The sequence below is a fragment of the Diceros bicornis genome, chromosome 13 (assembly GCF_020826845.1).
Source record: "Diceros bicornis minor isolate mBicDic1 chromosome 13, mDicBic1.mat.cur, whole genome shotgun sequence".
Taxonomy (NCBI): Eukaryota; Metazoa; Chordata; class Mammalia; order Perissodactyla; family Rhinocerotidae; genus Diceros; species Diceros bicornis.
Window position 1 is genome coordinate 14486102 of NC_080752.1, and position 17636 is coordinate 14503737.

The 17636-nt window shown below is 40.8% G+C and overlaps 1 protein-coding gene across 2 annotated transcripts in view; it reads left to right on the forward strand.

The window, feature by feature from the left end:
• The first annotated feature begins 732 nt into the window (after positions 1–732).
• ZFYVE9 (zinc finger FYVE-type containing 9) overlaps positions 733–17636 on the forward strand; it is a 200316-nt gene continuing 183412 nt past the window's right edge. Inside the window, exon 1 of one of the 2 annotated variants that reach the window (XM_058552414.1) lies at positions 733–997. The gene's annotated coding sequence lies outside the window, so the exon portion shown is untranslated. The remainder of the gene's footprint in view (positions 998–17636) is intronic. The other variant, XM_058552413.1, reaches the window with a different exon arrangement.

A 17636-nucleotide genomic window follows, 5' to 3' on the forward strand; every position in this document is an offset into this window, starting at 1 on the left:
GGGTTAGTTAGAAAAGATGGATGGTTCTTTTCTTACCTTTAAGTTGTTTATGAATTCAGGACAACCCGTTGGCTATTCTCTTCTCTTGCTCGGCATATTATTATTTTTTTCTATTTTTGGGGAGGTTAGGGGCTAAAGGAAATTTCTATAATGATCTGCACAGTAGATCCAAAAAAAGTTAAAGTCAAAGGCAATTCCTTCATCTGTTTTGGGAAAGGATTTTGTATGTGTGTGTGGAAAAAGGTTGGTTCTGGGTCACTCTTCTTACACACAGACACGCTGAAGGGATTAGAAGGGCTCCCCCTCGAATCATCAAGAGATGAAAACGAGGAGATTCCCTCATACTCCTGCACTCACGTGAGGGTCCGAGTTGACAAGAACGTTCACGTACCTTCTGGAGAGAAGGAAAAGGAGCAAAGGTGCCTGGGGTCTAAGGGTGGGGTGTGCTGCCGGTTGGGGTGGGGCCCGCCAGGGTCTGTGGGGGCCGAGGGGCTTCTGCCTCCGGGGAGGCGTCCTCAGGGGCAGTCTGGGGGCCGAGGGCGGCGCAGGGAGCGCGGGGCCCCAGCCAGCCTCAGGCCGCGCTCCTTCGCGTCCCTGACGCTCGTGCTCGGGCGGCAGCCGCAGTCCCGGCGCCGTAGCCGGGCGTGGGGTCCAGGGGGCGCTGTGGCCCAGCGGCGCCGGCGGCAGGAGCGGCCACGGCGACGCTGGAGGCTTCGCCGAGGATCCCCGCCTGCAGCACCTCGGTCGTCCCGCCGCAGCCTTGCGCCCCCGGGCCGGCTCGGCGGCGCTCCTCCGGGATCCGTGTGGCTGCGGCGGCCCGGGAGCCCGATGCGGCTCGGTGGGCGCTGGGCCTCAGCAGCAGCGGCGACCACAGCCCCTTCAGGAGTGGGAGGCTTCGCGGCGGCGCCTGGGGCCGCGCCGGTGTCCTCCGGCGGAGGCTGTCGGCTCAGGGACGACCCCCCCGGCCATGCTGAGGCGGCGGCGGCCGCTGGTCGAGGTGAGTGTGGCGCGGTCCCGGGCTCGCTGGCCTTCGGCCTCCCGGGAGGACCCTGGCAGAAGCCCTCTAGCCGGGCGGACGGGGCGTCCTGCCGCTGTGGTCGCCTCCCCCACCCCGCGGCGCTGGAGCCTCAGCCCTTCCTCCCCGCGTCCCCCGAGAGGCTGGAGGCGCGCGGGGGGCGACTAGGCCCCGCGCCGCCGAGGAGCCTTCGCCCCGGCCTCGGTTACGGCGCAGGCTCCTGTGTGGAGCCGGGGGCTGGCGGGGGCACTGGCACCCTTCGTGTTGGCCCCGGGCCGAGCGCAGCCTTCTACCCCGGGCCCTGCACGTACATCCCGGACCGAGGCTGAGGACGCCTGTTTGCAAACAGCTTTGGCTTTTCCGCGCCCCATCCTGAGTCCCGCCGAGTCCCGGAGGGGGGGGTTGGAGGACAGGAGGGCAGGGTGAGAATTGGAGTGCAGAAAGTGCGGGGCCCTGAAAGCCCCTGGTACTCCGGAGTGTCATTCACCGATCTGACTGGGTTGAAAACGACGTTTTGCGTCTTATTTGAGGTGAAATTTCATCACCTGCCGGTAGCTCATCCCTGCCTTCTTCTATTACCTTTTGCCCTTAAGCGTGGTCTGCCTTGGAGAAAGCCCCATCCCAGCTTTGCGATGTTGATGTTAAGTTTCACAATTATAAAAATGTCTTTTTTTTATTAATTACAAAGGTGCGTTCCCCCTACTCCCCCAATAAGAGAGTGTGAATATTTTAATGCCTCAGTCCTTAGTAAAAAAATGTTCCACCTAAATAGATCCATAGACTAGATGACAAGAGGATTTTAAAAAGTCGTGCTGACTATCCTAATAACAGATACCTGACGGAAATGGGACATAGTCTAAATTTTAGAAGTTAAATATTGTGTTCTGGTATTAATGTAAAAAAAGTTAGTGATTACAGTTTGATACCATGTCAGATATGGGTGTTTATGGTTTAAGATAAATGTGGTCACAGGTTATTCTTGTTTTCCTGTTATGTATGTGAAGGTTGTAGGATTGATAAGTACTTCTAAAACTTTTATCATCATGAAAAAAATAAATATGCTTATTGTAGAAAATTTGGAAAGTACAGAAAGGTACTGTATCGACTCGCAATAAATATTTAGTAATGGACGAAAGTAATCCATAGTCTCACAGTTAGTACATTTTGATGGTCATTTAAAATTTAAAATGGGCTTGTACTGTTGGTGATTTTTAAATTATTATTTCTGTATATTAGGTCCAAAGTTGACTGTTTCATTTTACTGTTTCACATCATTATTTGTATAAGACCTATAAAAATGTTTTCGTAAATTGTATTGCAGTCATAGTTGAATTCATCAATAAAACAAAATAACATGAGTAACTACCTAGAAGACCCCTGATTTACCTCCTGTGCAGCGCAGGAAGCTCCTTAGGTCTAGGGAGGTTTGGTGTAGTAAATGTTTTTGAGGACCTATCCTGTTACATGCGGTAACGTTGTATTTTTTTTTTGTAAGATTTTGCTTAAATATTTATAACTAAAAAATTGGCTTAATTTTTTTGGTAGATTAAGTTTTAAAAAATCTAATTCAATTTTTCAGTGTCCCTAAAGACTACCAACATTAGAATCAGCTGAGAGTGTTTGTTAACAATATGCAGATTCTTGGCCTCCCGAATCAGAATTTCTAGGGATGATGATGGCCCAAGGATCTTCATTTTTATCACGCTCCCTTATTCTTAGTCCTACTAAGGTTTGAGAATCAAGTGAACTAACCTTGGCAAGCTGAATGAAAGTATCTGTTTTCTAGCAAAGCTATCAATCTTAAGTGGCAATACAATCATTTCTCATGGCAACAGATAATGGTGGTGTAATCTTAGAAAGAAAAATAGTGATTTTCGAGGGACAGCTGATTCAGTCAGCAAACATTATTGAGAGCCTTTTGTGGTAGCTGTGGTGTTAATAGAAGGATACCTGGCCACTTGTCTTGGCAGTTAATCTCCTTGGACCTCAGTGTCGTTGTCTATAAAATGCAGATAGTTATACTTACCTTGCAAGGCTTTAAGGGTAAATACATCTGAAAGTTTTATAATCTGTAAAAGATCTTTATAAAATTTTAGCTATTAGTATTAAGTGCTAGGTCCTGTCTTTGGTGTTCTGGAAACACAAAAATGACCAAAGTCTCTGCTAGCAACTAGCTAATTGTGGAAGCAGGACATGTTTAATTAACCGTGACAAGGCAGAGTCAGACAGGTGTTGTAATTGAGTGGAACATGCTGGATCTCTCTTTAAGGCTTCTATGTTTTATCCAGTAGCTTGCCCTTTAAGAATATTAATTTTTACGTATGGTCTTTCCTTTCTCTTCCAATTCCTGATTCAGTGTTTTATTCCTTAAGGAGATAATTGTATATGTTGCCTAGTAAATGATAGTTTTATATTAACTCTTTTAGAAAAACAGAATGAGTGGAGATGATCCCATTTCTTCCTCTGTTGCTAAGCTGCCACTGTTCTTTCCATTCAATAAACTTTTATTTGGCACCTGTTATGTGCTGGCCACAGACTAGTTGCAAGGCACAAAGCTTGTTTAAAAGATAACTGCCTGAATTTTAACTTAAATTCTTATGTTCCTAAAGGGATGAGTGTGTTGTGTATTTTATGGTTGTTAATTGCATGATGGTGGTGCAGAGTATGGAATCAGATGTGGGCAGGAATCCTTACTGCAACCCTTAGAGCAACGTAACATTTAGATCCTCAGTTTCTTCTTATGTACTATTGGAGTAATAGCACCCCTCACTGGGAAGTAGATCAGGCTCCATGAGATAAAAGTAATCAAAAACGATTAGCTCAGTGTTTGTCACATAGAAGGTGTTCAGTAAATGTTCATTTCCATTCCTCCTTTTGGGGAAAACAAAAACCAGGCATTGGAATTTCTGTGTGACTTAAAACTTGGTTACTTTAATTTTTTTAGAAGATGAGTCTACTTTTGGAATTCTTTGAAATTTTTGATAGAAAACAATTTTGATCTTAACTTATTATATATCTATATTTTCCATTTCATTTTTAGCTAAAAATTAGCTATTCCCTTCCTATAGGGTACACTTGTTACAAATTATTCATTTTCAGAGTTTTACATGATCTTTGATTTCACTTGTGTGTACCTGACTTGCATTATGTAAAGCTGCATTCTTAGTGTATAGTAACCAACGAAAGGTAGTTGCAGTTACTGAAAAGAAATAGTTCATATACTTAGTTTTCAAAAGATGATCAATTTATTAAGCTTACATTATTTAAGAATTGAAGAATCTTCAAAACATAGACTTTTTCTTACAATCTGCAGTTCTAATGAACTAGATTTTATAACCTGTCAGATATGGGTTTCAGTCTTTTCCTATATGACCCTGGACGAGTTTGTTACCCGCTTTAAGCCTCAGTTTACTCTTCTATAAAATGAATCTGATAATACCTACCTTACAGAATTATTGTGAAGGTTAAATCATATAATGTGTAGATCAGAGCCACAGTTCAGTCCCAGGAGTCCTGGTAAATCAGTGTTACTCTGGAAGTGGAAAATATACTTCTTGTTTACTTCTGTTTGAAAGAGCTTGAAAGATCATTAATTATTTATACAATTTACTACTAAGAAAATCAATATGATCAATTTTGAAATATTAGAGATTGCTAAATTAAGGAGGAACCAAGGTATCAGTAGAGTTAGTATTTTAATTGTGTAGTTAGTAGAATGCCTTATACTGTATAATACTCAATAAATTTATTTAATAAAATAATTTGAAAATATTATTTATAAAATATTTCCTATTTTACAAATTAAGTATTACTTAAATTTTTTTCTTTTGAATTATTGTAAATAGCCCATTTATAGAAATGAACTCTTGGAAAATTAGAACAGTATATAATGTTTTGTTGTTCTGAAATACTTTTTGAGAACCTTTAATAAAATAAAGAAGAAGAAATCTCTATGAACAAATTGAAGTCAGGAAAAAGTCATTGAATTCATATTGGGCAAGGGAAAAGGAGAACATAATGAATGTTGATGGGGATTTGGAACTTTATATTATAGAACCATTTTAAAATCTTAAAATTTTTTCTGTAAATTGTTTTTTGTTTAAAATCCTTACATTTGTTTATTTAAGCTTAAAAAATGCTTTTGCAGCCATAGGCTTTTGACTATAATAGTTTCTTTAGTTGATAATTCTACAGTGATTTATCATCTTCTCTCCTTTCTGATTATTCATGATGATATATCCTTAAGGATATGTGACTTAGTATCTATGATGGTAGTTCTGTTGCATTTTTTAAAACACAAAAGTAGTAAATCCACGCCCTAGATTTTTAAAAATTAGATTTAAGTGGAAATTTATTGCCTTTTGAGGAAAGGAGTCTTAGGAAGTAAGACTTAAAGAAATGGTTAAGTGAGTCTAGAATTTTTCATAAATTAGGGAAAGTTTGGGTATATTCAGCCCTGGGTTATTCTGGCAGTTTGAAATAATATTAACTGTAGAGAGGCTGTAAAATGTGAAGTGAAGAACACATGTTTTTCAGTTAAATTTAGAGTATTAGGTAAGGCTCTATTTTTTTGTAACAGCTTTATTGAGATATAATTCAGATACCATACAATTTACCCATTTAAAGTATGCAATTCAGGGGCCGGCTTGGTGGCATAGCAGTTAAGTGCGCCGTGCTCCACTGCGGCACCCTGGGTGCGCGCTGAGGCACCGCTTGCCAAGCCATGCTGTGGCGGTGTCCCATATAAAGTAGAAGAAGATGGGCACAGATGTTAGCCCAGGGCCGGTCTTCCTCAGCAAAAAGAGGAGGATTGGCAACGGATGTTAGCTCAGGGCTGATCTTCCTCACAAAAAAAAAAAGAAAAGAAAAAAGAAAGTGTACAATTCAGTGGCTGTTAGTATATTTACAGACTTGTGCAAATATCACCACTATCTAATTTTAGACGCTTCTATCATTCTAAAAAGAAACGCATTACCGTTAGCAGTTACTCCGCATTTCCCCCAATCTTCCCAGCCCTAAGCAACCACTAATGTACTTTCTGCCTTTGTGGATTTGCCTATCTTTTCTGGACATTTCATATAAATGGAATCATACAATATATGACTGGCTTCTTTTACCTAGCATAATGTTTTCAGGGATCATCCACATTGTAGCATGTATCAGTACTTCATTTCTTTTTATTGCTGTTGTATGGATATACCACAGTTTATTTATTCATTCATCAGTTTGGGTTGTTTCCACTTTTTGGCTATTATGAATAATGTTGCTATGAACATTTTCCTTACAAATGTTTTCCTTTCCTTTATCCTATATACCTAGGAGTGGAATAGCCATAACTCTTTTATGTTTAAATCTTTGAGTACCAAGCAGCTGCACGGTTTTACATTCCTCCTAGCAACAGTGTGTGAGGGTTCCAATTTGTTCCCATCTTCACCAGCACTTGTTATTATCTGTCTTTTTGATGATAGCCATTCTAGTAGGTGTGAAGTGGTAAGGGAAGGCTCTATTTGAGGTTTATAACTTTTATTTACAGTCATTAGGTATATTGTTGAAGCTTTTACTTGCAGATAAATTGCCAGATTCTTTGATAAAGTGTTTTTTGGCTGGAGGACAAAGGCTGTGCACTTTCTAGTTTCCTGTTTAGTAAACAGTGAACTCCATGGAACTGGTTAACCATATGGGGTGGTGAAGGGGGTAGTGGTTGTGGGGACTTCAACTATAAAAGATTGTCTTCTAAGAATTGTTTAACAAAAAGCAATTGTAAGCCTCAGGTTTAGTTTTCCTTTAACTGCTAAAACATTTCTAAAAAGTTAGAGTCCAGTTGCATATTGAGCTATTAACATTTCTAAGCACTCTGGTCTGACAGATTTTAAGGATTACCGGGGCTGGCCCGTGGCTTAGCGGTTAAGTGAGCGCGCTTTGCTGCTGTCGGCCGGATTGGATCCTGGGCGCCCACCCACGCACCGCTTCTCTGGCCATGCTGAGGCCGCGTCCCACATACAGCAACTAGAAGGATGTGCAGCTATGACATACAACTATGTACTGGGGCTTTGGGGGAAAAAATAAATAAATAAAAATTATAAAAAAAAAAAGGATTACCGTTACCTCTCCATAATATATAATTCTATATAAATACAGATTAGTCATTGTTCTTTATTGTATATGTGGTATAGTCCCCTATTGTTTGTTCCTGTTCTAGGTATTAAAGCTTTTGTGGGGGGCTGGCCTGGTGGTGTAGTGGTTAAGTTCGTGCGTTCTGCTTCAGCGGCCTGGGGTTCACAGGCTCGGATCCCAGGTGCGGACCTACGCACCACTTATCAAGCCATGCTGTGGCGACATCCCATATAAAGTAGAGGAAAATGGGCACGGATGTTAGACCAGGGCCAATCTTCCACAGCAAAAAGAGGAGGATTGGCAACGGACGTTAGCTCAGGGCTCATCTTCCTCACCAAAAAAAAAGAAAAGCTTTTGTATGAGGTTTTTGTAGGACGTAGTTCAAAGTCAGCAATAGTGACTTGCTAATGTTTCTAAAGTTTTTCTGAATAGTTAGGAAATACTGCAGGAAACCATTGTTTGAGTAAATAAAGTGCAAGTTTTGGGCTTTCATTCTACATACAATGGATCACCCACGGTATTTTCCTGCTTGATTATGATCACTTTTAGAACCTGTAATGCTGACTTGGAACTGAGTAGGCTGAAAGGTTTCCACTGGTTTGTTATACAAACTTGTAGTTACTTTGGATGCGATAATTTCTATATAAAGTTACAAAAAACAGCAGTTCTGGAGCCTTTTTGCTGAGATTAATGAAAAGGTAATTGGTTCTTTGCTAACCTCTCATTGTTAAGGTTTGGTGGTTTATCTGCCAGAATTCCTTTTATTAAAATGAAGAAAGAGTAAATGGTATATGTTTTTATTATTATTTCAAAGCACAACAGAGCCAATCTCAAAATTCTCTTTGTTAAAATAAAGAGCAAGCAGTATCAAAATTTTGTGAAAACGTACTGTCAGGGTTTATGTAAATTTCAGTCTCCACTTTTCATTTTCAATTGCATGAGAGAAACAACTCCTAAAAGTAATTGAAGTAAAAAACTGCCAGTTTGAGAAAAACCTTTAAACTTCAGAATACATCATCTAGATCTTTTTGTGATTATAGTGATGTAATCACTGCCCATAGTTTTGTTTTTTTTAAATTAGTAGCTGAAGTAAATTATTTTTGAGGTTATTGTGAGGTCACTCTTGGAAATGTCTGCTCAATGTCTAAAAAACAAGATTGAGATTCTTTAATCTGGCGCAGCTCTTCATGGTTTGGTTCCAACCTGGTCATTCCTCGCTCCTGTTTTTGCATGCCCCACTGTCCAATCCTTCCAAGATTCCAGGTTTACCAAGTTTTCCTTGATTTCTTTTACCTTGTATTACTTATTTGTATAATTTAAAAGCTTTGTCAACAGTGTGCTATCTTTCTGTCAGGTGTTTCACATATGTTATTTCTGATTCTTAAAATGACCTGTAATATCCATAGTATCACGTATGTTTTACAGTGGAAGGAACTGAGGCTTGGAGAGTTTTATTAATTTTCCTAAGTCCACATCTATGATGCAAACTATATCTCTCTGACTACAAAGTCCACACTCTTTTTAATCATGTGAACCTCCCCATGTGTTCTGGATTTGTTTTATCTGAAAATTTTCCATAGTGCTTTAGAAAGTATTCATATTAGGAGAGCACAACTTTAGTTGATTGACTCTAGTGGATATTTGCCTTTGAAGTATACTACTGGCATGTAGCATTTTGTATAAGAAAAAGATGTGTATGTGGGTGTATTTTGGGAATTTCAGCTTTCATGTACATATTTTTGAGGTAGATAAATGCCTGCTTTGCTGTTATTAGAAAAATATAATAACTGATCCCTGGACCTCATTTCTCTGATTTGAAGATGAGTGGTGGACTAGATGTTAAGGCCCCTTCCACATTTAATATTCTATTCAGTGTTTCTAAACAAGAACTGAATGAAAAGATAGATAGCATGTAGACAACTCTAGGCAATGGTGATTAAATGTTATTAATGAAGTTACAGAATGGGGGGCAGTGGGCTAGGAATGGTGGCTGAGTAAGATAGCAGAATCAAGACCAAAGGATTGTAATTTACATAAAAGATTTCTCTGCAATAAATAAAGAGAATATATTTCTGAACAAAAACACAGAAACTGGAAATTAGCTGGATGAATAGTTTGTGACTGAGGCCTCTTCTTTCTCTACCTAATACTCTCTTTCTTCTGCCCTTTCTTGCGATAATGTGTATGTGTTTGACAAAAATGCATCTAGAGCTGTGTTATGTGAAAATAACCAGGTAACCAGTAGCACACTTGAAATAATTAAAGCTTTTATATTGTTTATAAAACGAGAATTCAGTAATTCAAATGTGGACCTATTGTAGATCTTCAGAGTTTGTTATTAAACAAAGGAGGGCATGTTTTTCATTAAAGAAGAATGAAATGCATTTTAGTGACAAAACTTTTATATAGCCTTCCCACCCTCAAAGTATTAGAGATCCTAATATTAACATGTAGATAGACAGGGGATGTTTTGACTAGTTGGAAAATTGTTAACCAGCTAGAAAATTGTCATCCTTTTTCTTGTTAGCTTCTTCTGGAGTCCTTGGATCAGTGAATCTTGACTTTGGAAAGAAATCATCCTAGACTAGGAGCAATGAAGTGTTCTTTAGTTAAACAAGTTTAGGTTTTTCAGCATACTATATCCCTCAGGTAGAGATTTCAAAATACGTATTAGTATTTTAAAAACTGAGGAGTAAAAGGAAATTTGTTTAACTTTGTTCGGCAGTGTTTTACCCAGATGTATTGGCTGTGGAAGCCTTTTTTTTTTTTCACATAATAGTTAATAGTACACCTTTTACTGGTTTAGGTCAACTTTTTTTTGTGTGTGTGTGAGGAAGATTAGCTCTGAGGTAACATCCGTTGCCAATCCTCCTCTTTTTGCTGAGGAAGAGTGGCCCTGGGCTAACATCCGTGCCCGTGTTCCTGTACTTTATATGGGACGCTGCCACAGCATGGCTTGACAAGCGGTGTGTCGGTCCGTGCCCAGGATCTGAACCTGCGAAGTCCAGGCCGCCGAAGTGGAGCGCACAAACTTAACCACTACGCCACCAGGCCAGCCCCTAGGTCAACTTTTATCTGTTTTATAAAGCCTCACCCTCACAATATCCATGACTATTTGAACTCTCAGGTGACAGGCCCTGATTACTTCCTAAAGGACCTCATTCTGTTGTTGGTTACTGCTAATTATTAGAAAATTTTCTTTTATATTTAGCCAAAGATCTGCTTTTGTTTAATATCTATCCTATTGTTGTTTTGCTCTCTAAAATTATACAGCGTAATTACTCTCATATTAATGTCTGAAGGCGACAAAATAATATCTTATTTTCCCTAGCATAACAATTAAAAGCTCAGGCTTTGGACTCAGACTGCCTGGGTTCAAATTTTAGTTCCATTGCTTTTACTCTGTGATCTTGGGCAGTTAATTTCTCTGTGCCTCAGTTTTCTCATCTATAAAATGGGAATAACAATAATACTTTAGTGGGTTAAATGAAATGATCCATGTAAAGAACTAATTACATCGTGTGTTGTTTAGTCCCCTGGGAAGCAGACATTGAGATGCGGTTAGTAGTACAAGAGATTTTTTGAGGGGTAGATAATGAAATGTCTGTGAAAGGAAAGAGAGAGGAAGCCGAATTGACCGAGGAGAGCCTCAGTGATCTCAGTCTGTGATGCAGATCTGAAAAAAAAAAATCTCAGCCAACGCACTAGGGGTCTAGAACAAAAATTGCCTGTTAGAGGAGTCCTGCATTGGGAAGAAATGGCCAGGTTCTAGTACACCCACCATGTTTAGTCACTTGCTAGTAGTTGCCCAAGAGTATGACCTCAGCTGGAAAGCCAAGATGAATTCTGAACATACTGTAGCTGGAGGCTGTTAGCTAACTGTACTCCTTGCACTTGAATGCAAGTTCCTTTTTAAAGGGAGATCCAAGTAATTGCCACAGTGCATTTCTTGTGCTAACAGATCTTTGTCTTCAAACATTTTCTCAGAGCAGCTCCTCCCTGGTTCCATGGACCTCTCTTCCTGATGGGAAACTTAGAAGAAATAGGTTAGTGAGATGGGTTTTGGCCCCCATCTCTGTAGCTGGTCTCAGGGTCACAATGATTCTCATTGTCTCCTCCATTATCCAGTCTAAATTCCCCTTAGCTAAATTCTGCTATAGCCATTAGCTATCATTTCTGTTGGTCTTGGTGGTTTACCTAGTGGTATGACCCAACCCTCATTTCTGAGGGGGTCTGAGAACCATACTCTTCTCAAGCTGGAGTGATTACATTGGTCCATTCACAGTCACAATTGGGCAGGGGAGTATCAAGTGGTACCCAGATGGATCATCTGAGTTCCACATATACTCCTTCTTGTTCCCATTATGTAACAGCAGCACTTCTTCCTCCTGAGTAGGAGGGTTAATTAACCCTGCCATGATGGTGATTCCTCTTCTTGCCTCCTGGTCCTGGGACGCAAAGAGTGCCAAATGCCCAGGCTGCAGCTGTAATTTGAAGTTCAGTGTGATCCTTGATGTGTCTACTGGCAAAAGTGTACTCAGGACCTCTAACTCTGTAAAGCCCAGTGTTGTGGGGATGGAGTCCCCACAGAGTCCTCCAGTGGATCACTGGGAATGACGGTAAGTGGGGACCATTTCTGCTTCTGCCTCTTTGTTCTCGGAACCATGTGTTCTTCCTACTGGGAACATAGCTCTGAATCAGTGCATATATTGCATCCTAGAGGCTAGCACACCATTCTTGTCTCTGAGCTGGTGCATCAGGTGTGTCTTCAGTAGGCTATTCCAATACTTGATAAGGCTGCTTGCTTTTGTATGGTGTTATCTGATAAGACCACTGGATCCCATGGTTATGGGCCCACTGCCACAATTCCTTCATTGTGAAGTGAGTCCCTTGGTTGGATGCTATGTTATATGGGATTCCATGTCTGTGGATCAGGGTGCTCTGTAAGCCCTTCTGTAGTGGTGTGGCTGGAGCTCTATGGGCAGGCAAGGCAAACCTATACCTGGAATAAGTATCTGTTGAATACCCATGAGGATCAGTTGCTGGCCCTTCCAGGATAGAAGGAACACAGTGCGGTCAACTTGCCACCTAGTAGCTGGTTGATCAGCTTGAGGCATAGTGCTATATTAGGGACTCAATGTTGGTCTCTGTTTCTCATAGGTTGGATGTTCAGAGCGGGCAGTAGCCTGATTGGGTAAGTGGGACTCCCTGCCTCCTTCTCTGCTTCTATCTTCATTTCTGCCACAGTGGCTTCTTTTTTATTTTTGTGAGGAAGATCAGCCCTGAGTTAACATCCATGCCAATTCTTCTCTTTTTGCTGAGGAAGACCAGCCCTAAGCTAACATCTATTGCCAGTGCTCCTTTTTTTTCCCCTTTTTCTCCCCAAAGCCCCCCAGTAGATAGTTATATGCCATAGTTGCACATCCTTCTAGTTGCTGTATGTGGGATGCCGCCTCAGCATGGCCAGACAAGCGGTGCATTGGTGCGTGCTCGGGATCTGAACCCCGGCCGCCAGTAGCGGAGTGCATGCACTTAACTGCTAAGCTGTGGGGCCGGCCCCTGGCTTCTCTATTCATGGCCCCATCATGCCAATTCTGGGGTGGCTAATGTCAACTGCCTGAGTCATTTTGCCTACTTGGTTGTTCCATGTCTCTTCTGCATTGGATGCTTTCTGACAGGCATGAACATGTGAAAAAGATTTTCACACTTTATGCCCAGTTTGTCTCCACTCATACCTTCTTGCATCTCTTGTATAGTCTTTTTCCTTAAAGGCCTCTGACCAGTTAGCCAGTCCATTTGCCATTGCCCATGAGTCTGTATATATTCCCACCTCAGGCTGCTTTTCTTTCTACCCAAAGTTCATGACCAGTTGCATCACTTGAAGCTCCATCCTTAGGAAGATTTTCTCTTTCCACTGTCAAGATCACTCCTAAGTGTAATGAAGCTGTTGTTTTTTTTCAGCTTGCGTTCACATACTGAACTGACCTATTTATAAGCCAAGCTTTGGCTTTTATCTCCTCCTTAAGTTGGTCATATAGGATCCCCCAAACAGCTATAGATGTGAGCTGAGGAAAGGGTGCTGTGTTAGGGAAGTCTTGGCTGCCTGCTAATGTAGCTTACTTGTGCCCTCTGGTTCTGCTTGGGTTTGATTTTTGTTGTACCATTTCTATCTCATAATGGATTGTTGGTAAGCTCACTTGACTTTGTGTCTTGGAGGGTCCTATTGATCCCAGCTCCTTATGGATACTTCTGGGCATATGGTGCCCAGTGGTCAAGCATTCTCTTACCAGAGCCCAGTAGCACACCAGGAGCTGTTATTCTTTTTCTTTTTTTTTTTTTGTGAGGAAGATCAGCCCTGAGCTAACATCCATGCTAATCCTCCTCTTTTTGCTGAGGAAGACCGGCTCTGAGCTAACATCCACTGCCACTCCTCCTCCTTTTTTTCCCCAAAGCCCCAGTAGATAGTTGTATGTCATAGTTGCACATCCTTCTAGTTGCTGTATATGGAACGTGGCCTCAGCATGGCCAGAGAAGCGGTGCGTCGGTGCGCCCCCGGGATCTGAACCCCGGGCCGCCAGCAGCGGAGCCTGCGCACTTAACCGCTAAGCCACGGGGCCGGCCCCCAGGAGCTGTTTTTCTAATAGCATGACTTTCCTGCAGAACTCCAGGCACCTGCATTGTTATTTTCCCACTGGGGCTTGCTGCAAACTGTACTGCATCTTTTCCCATTATTTATACCTCCAACAGCATAGGGACTGCTTGCACTACAATGTGGACCTGCTGCAGAGTAGTTTCCCCCACTCAAAGCTGGCAGCCTTTCATATCACTCAGTACATGGGCCACAGCAGTATTCTGTGTATAGAATGTGTTGCCTCTGGAATCTGAGGAAGCCTACCAGATGTTGTGCTTTCTTTTTTGTAGTGGGGGTTGTAAGATGCAGCAATTTGTCTTTTGCTTTGAAGGGGATGTGTTAGCATGACCCTGACCACTGGAATCCTAAAACTTCACTGAAAAGGCCGATTCCCAAATATTTGTAGTTTTTCTTCTACCCTTTGGAGCGCACATGTGTCTTATTGTGTCCTTCAGCATGCTGGCCATCTCTTGCTCATCTTGCACAGTCAACATGATGTCATTGATTTAATGGATCATTGTGCTGTTCTGAGTCCAGATCTCCTCAGATTATATTATGGCAGAGTAGGAGAATTAATATAGCCCTGAGGCAAAACTGCAAATGTATACTATTGTTTATTCCCTGTGAAAGGAACTGTTTCTGATTGGGATAGAAGAGAACTCGTTGGCCAAATCAATGGCTGCATGCCATGTACCTGAGACTATGTTTATCTGCTGTAGCAAACATACTACATCTGGTATGGCAGCTGTGGTCATGGCTACTACTTGGTTGAGCTTGTGGTAGTCTCTAATCATTCTCCAGGATCCAGCTGGTTTCTGCAGAGGCCAGACTGGTGAATTAAACAAACATATGAAAGGGACCACTACCCCTCCATGTTTGAGATCCTTAAGAGTAGCACTATCTCTACCATTCCTCATACCTCCACCTCCTACACAGTACTGCTTTTTTTTTTTTTTTTTTGATTTTTATTGATATTTTAATGGTTTCTAACATTGTGAAATTTTGGGTTGTACATTTTTGTTTGTCCATCACCCCATATATGACTCCCTTCACCCCTTGTGCCCACCCCCCACCCCCACTTCCCGGGTAACCACAGTCCAGTTTTCTCTGTCCATGTGTTGGTTTATATTCCACATATGAGTGAGATCATACAGTGTTTGTCTTTCTCTTTCTGGCTTATTTCACTTAACATAATACGCTCCAGGCCCATCCATGTTGTTGCAAATGGGACGATTTTGTCTTTTTTTATGGCTGAGTAGTATTCCATTGTATATATATATACCACATTTTCTTAATCCAATCGTCAGTCGAGGGACACTTAGGTTGCTTCCACTTCTTGGCTATGGTGAATAATGCTGCAATGAACATAGGGGTGCATAAGCCTCTTTGGATTGTTGATTTCAGGTGCGTTGGATAGATTCCCAGTAGTGGGATGGCTGGATCATAGGGCATCTCTATTTTTAATTCTTTGAGGAATCTCCATACCGTTTTCCATAGAGGCTGCACCAATTTGCATTCCCACCAGCTGTGTATGAGGGTTCCTGTTTCTCCACATCCTCTCCAACATTTGTTGTTTTTTGTCTTGGTGATTATGGCCATTCTAACGGGCGTGAGGTGGTATCTTAGTGTTGTTTTGATTTGCATTTCCCTGATGATTAGTGATGTTGAGCATCTTTTCATGTGCCTATTGGCCATCTGTATATCTTCCTTGGAGAAGTGTGTGTTCATTTCCTCTGCCCATTTTTTGATCGGGTTGTTTGTTTTTTTGTTGTTCATTTGTGTGAGTTCTTTATATATTATGGAGATCAACCCCTTGTCAGATGTATGTTTTGCAAATATTCTCTCCCAGCTGGTTGGTTGTTTGTTCATCTTGATTCTGATTTCATTTGTCTTATAAAAGCTCTTTAGTATGATAAAGTCCCACTTGTTTATTTTTTCTTTAGTTTCCCTAGTCTGGGTAGGCATGTCATCCGAAAAGATTCCTTTAAACCCAATGTCAAATAGTGTGTTGCCTATATTTTCTTCTATGAGTTTTATAGTGTCAGGTCTCACCTTCAGGTCTTTGATCCATTTTGAGTTAATTTTTGTGAATGGCGATAGCACATGGTCCACTTTCATTCTTTTGCATGTGGCTGTCCAGTTTTCCCAACACCATTTATTGAAGAGACTTTCCTTTCTCCATTGCATGTCCTTAGCACCTTTGTCGAAAATTAGCTGTCCGTATATGTGTGGTTTTATTTCTGGGCTTTCAATTCTGTTCCATTGATCTGTGTGTCTGTTTTTGTACCAGTACCATGCTGTTTTGATTACTATTGCTTTGTAGTATGTTTTGAAGTCAGGAATTGTGATGCCTCCTGCTTTGTTCTTTTTCTTTAGGATTTCTTTAGCTATTCGGGGTCTTTTGTTGCCCCATATAAATTTTAGTATTCTTTTTTCTATTTCTGTGAAGAATGTCATTGGGATTCTGATTGGGATTGCATTGAATCTGTAGATTGCTTTAGGTAATATAGACATTTTAACTATGTTTATTCTTCCAATCCACGTGCATGGGATATCTTTCCATTTCTTTATGTCATCGTAGATTTCCCTCAATAATGTCTTGTAGTTCTCATTGTATAGGTCCTTCACCTCCTTGGTAAGATTTATTCCTAGGTATTTTATTCTTTTTGATGCAATTGTAAATGGTATTATCTTTTTGAGCTCTCTTTCTGTTAGTTCATTATTAGCATATAGAAATGCAACTGATTTTTGTAGATTGATTTTGTACCCTGCAACTTTGCTGTAGTTGTTGATTGTTTCTAACAGTTTTCCAACAGATTCTTTAGGGTTTTCTATATATACAATCATGTCATCTGCAAATAGTGAGAGTTTCACTTCTTCGTTACCTATTTGGATTCCTTTTATTCCTTTTTCTTGCCTAATTGCTCTGGCCAAAACCTCCAGTACTGTGTTGAACAGGAGTGGTGAGAGTGGGCAGCCCTGCCTCGTTCCTGTTCTCAGAGGAATGGCTTTCAGTCTTTCCCCGTTGAGTATGATGTTAGCTGTGGGTTTGTCATATATGGCCTTTATTATGTTGAGGTACTTTCCTTCTATTCCCATTTTATTGAGAGTTTTTATCATAAATGGATGTTGTATCTTGTCAAATGCCTTCTCTGCGTCTATTGAGACGATCATGTGGTTTTTATTCTTTGTTTTGTTGATGTGATGTATCACGTTGATTGATTTGCGGATGTTGAACCATCCCTGCGTCTCTGGTATAAATCCCACTTGATCATGGTGTATGATCTTTTTAATATATTGTTGTATTCGGTTTGCCAATATTTTGTTGAGGATTTTTGCATCAATGTTCATCAGCGATATTGGCCTGTAATTTTCTTTCTTTGTATTGTCTTTGTCTGGTTTCGGTATCAGGGTGATGTTGGCCTCATAGAATGATTCAGGAAGTGTTCCATCTTCCTCTATTTTTTGGAATAGTTTGAGGAGGATGGGTATTAAATCTTCTTTGAATGTTTGGTAAAATTCACTGGAGAAGCCATCTGGTCCTGGACTTTTATTTTTTGGGAGGTTTTTGATTACTATTTCAATCTCTTTACTTGTGATTGGTCTATTCAGATTCTCCATTTCTTCTTGGTTCAATTTTGGGAGGTTGTATGAGTCTAAGAATTTATCCATTTCTTCTAGATTGTCCAATTTGTTGGCATATAATTTCTCATAGTATTCTCTTATAATCCTCTGTATTTCCATGGTATCCGTTGTAATTTCTCCTCTTTCATTTCTAATTTTATTTACTTGAGCCTTTTCTCTTTTTTTCTTAGTTAGCCTGGCTAAGGGTTTGCCTATTTTGTTTATCTTCTCGAAGAACCAACTCTTTGTTTC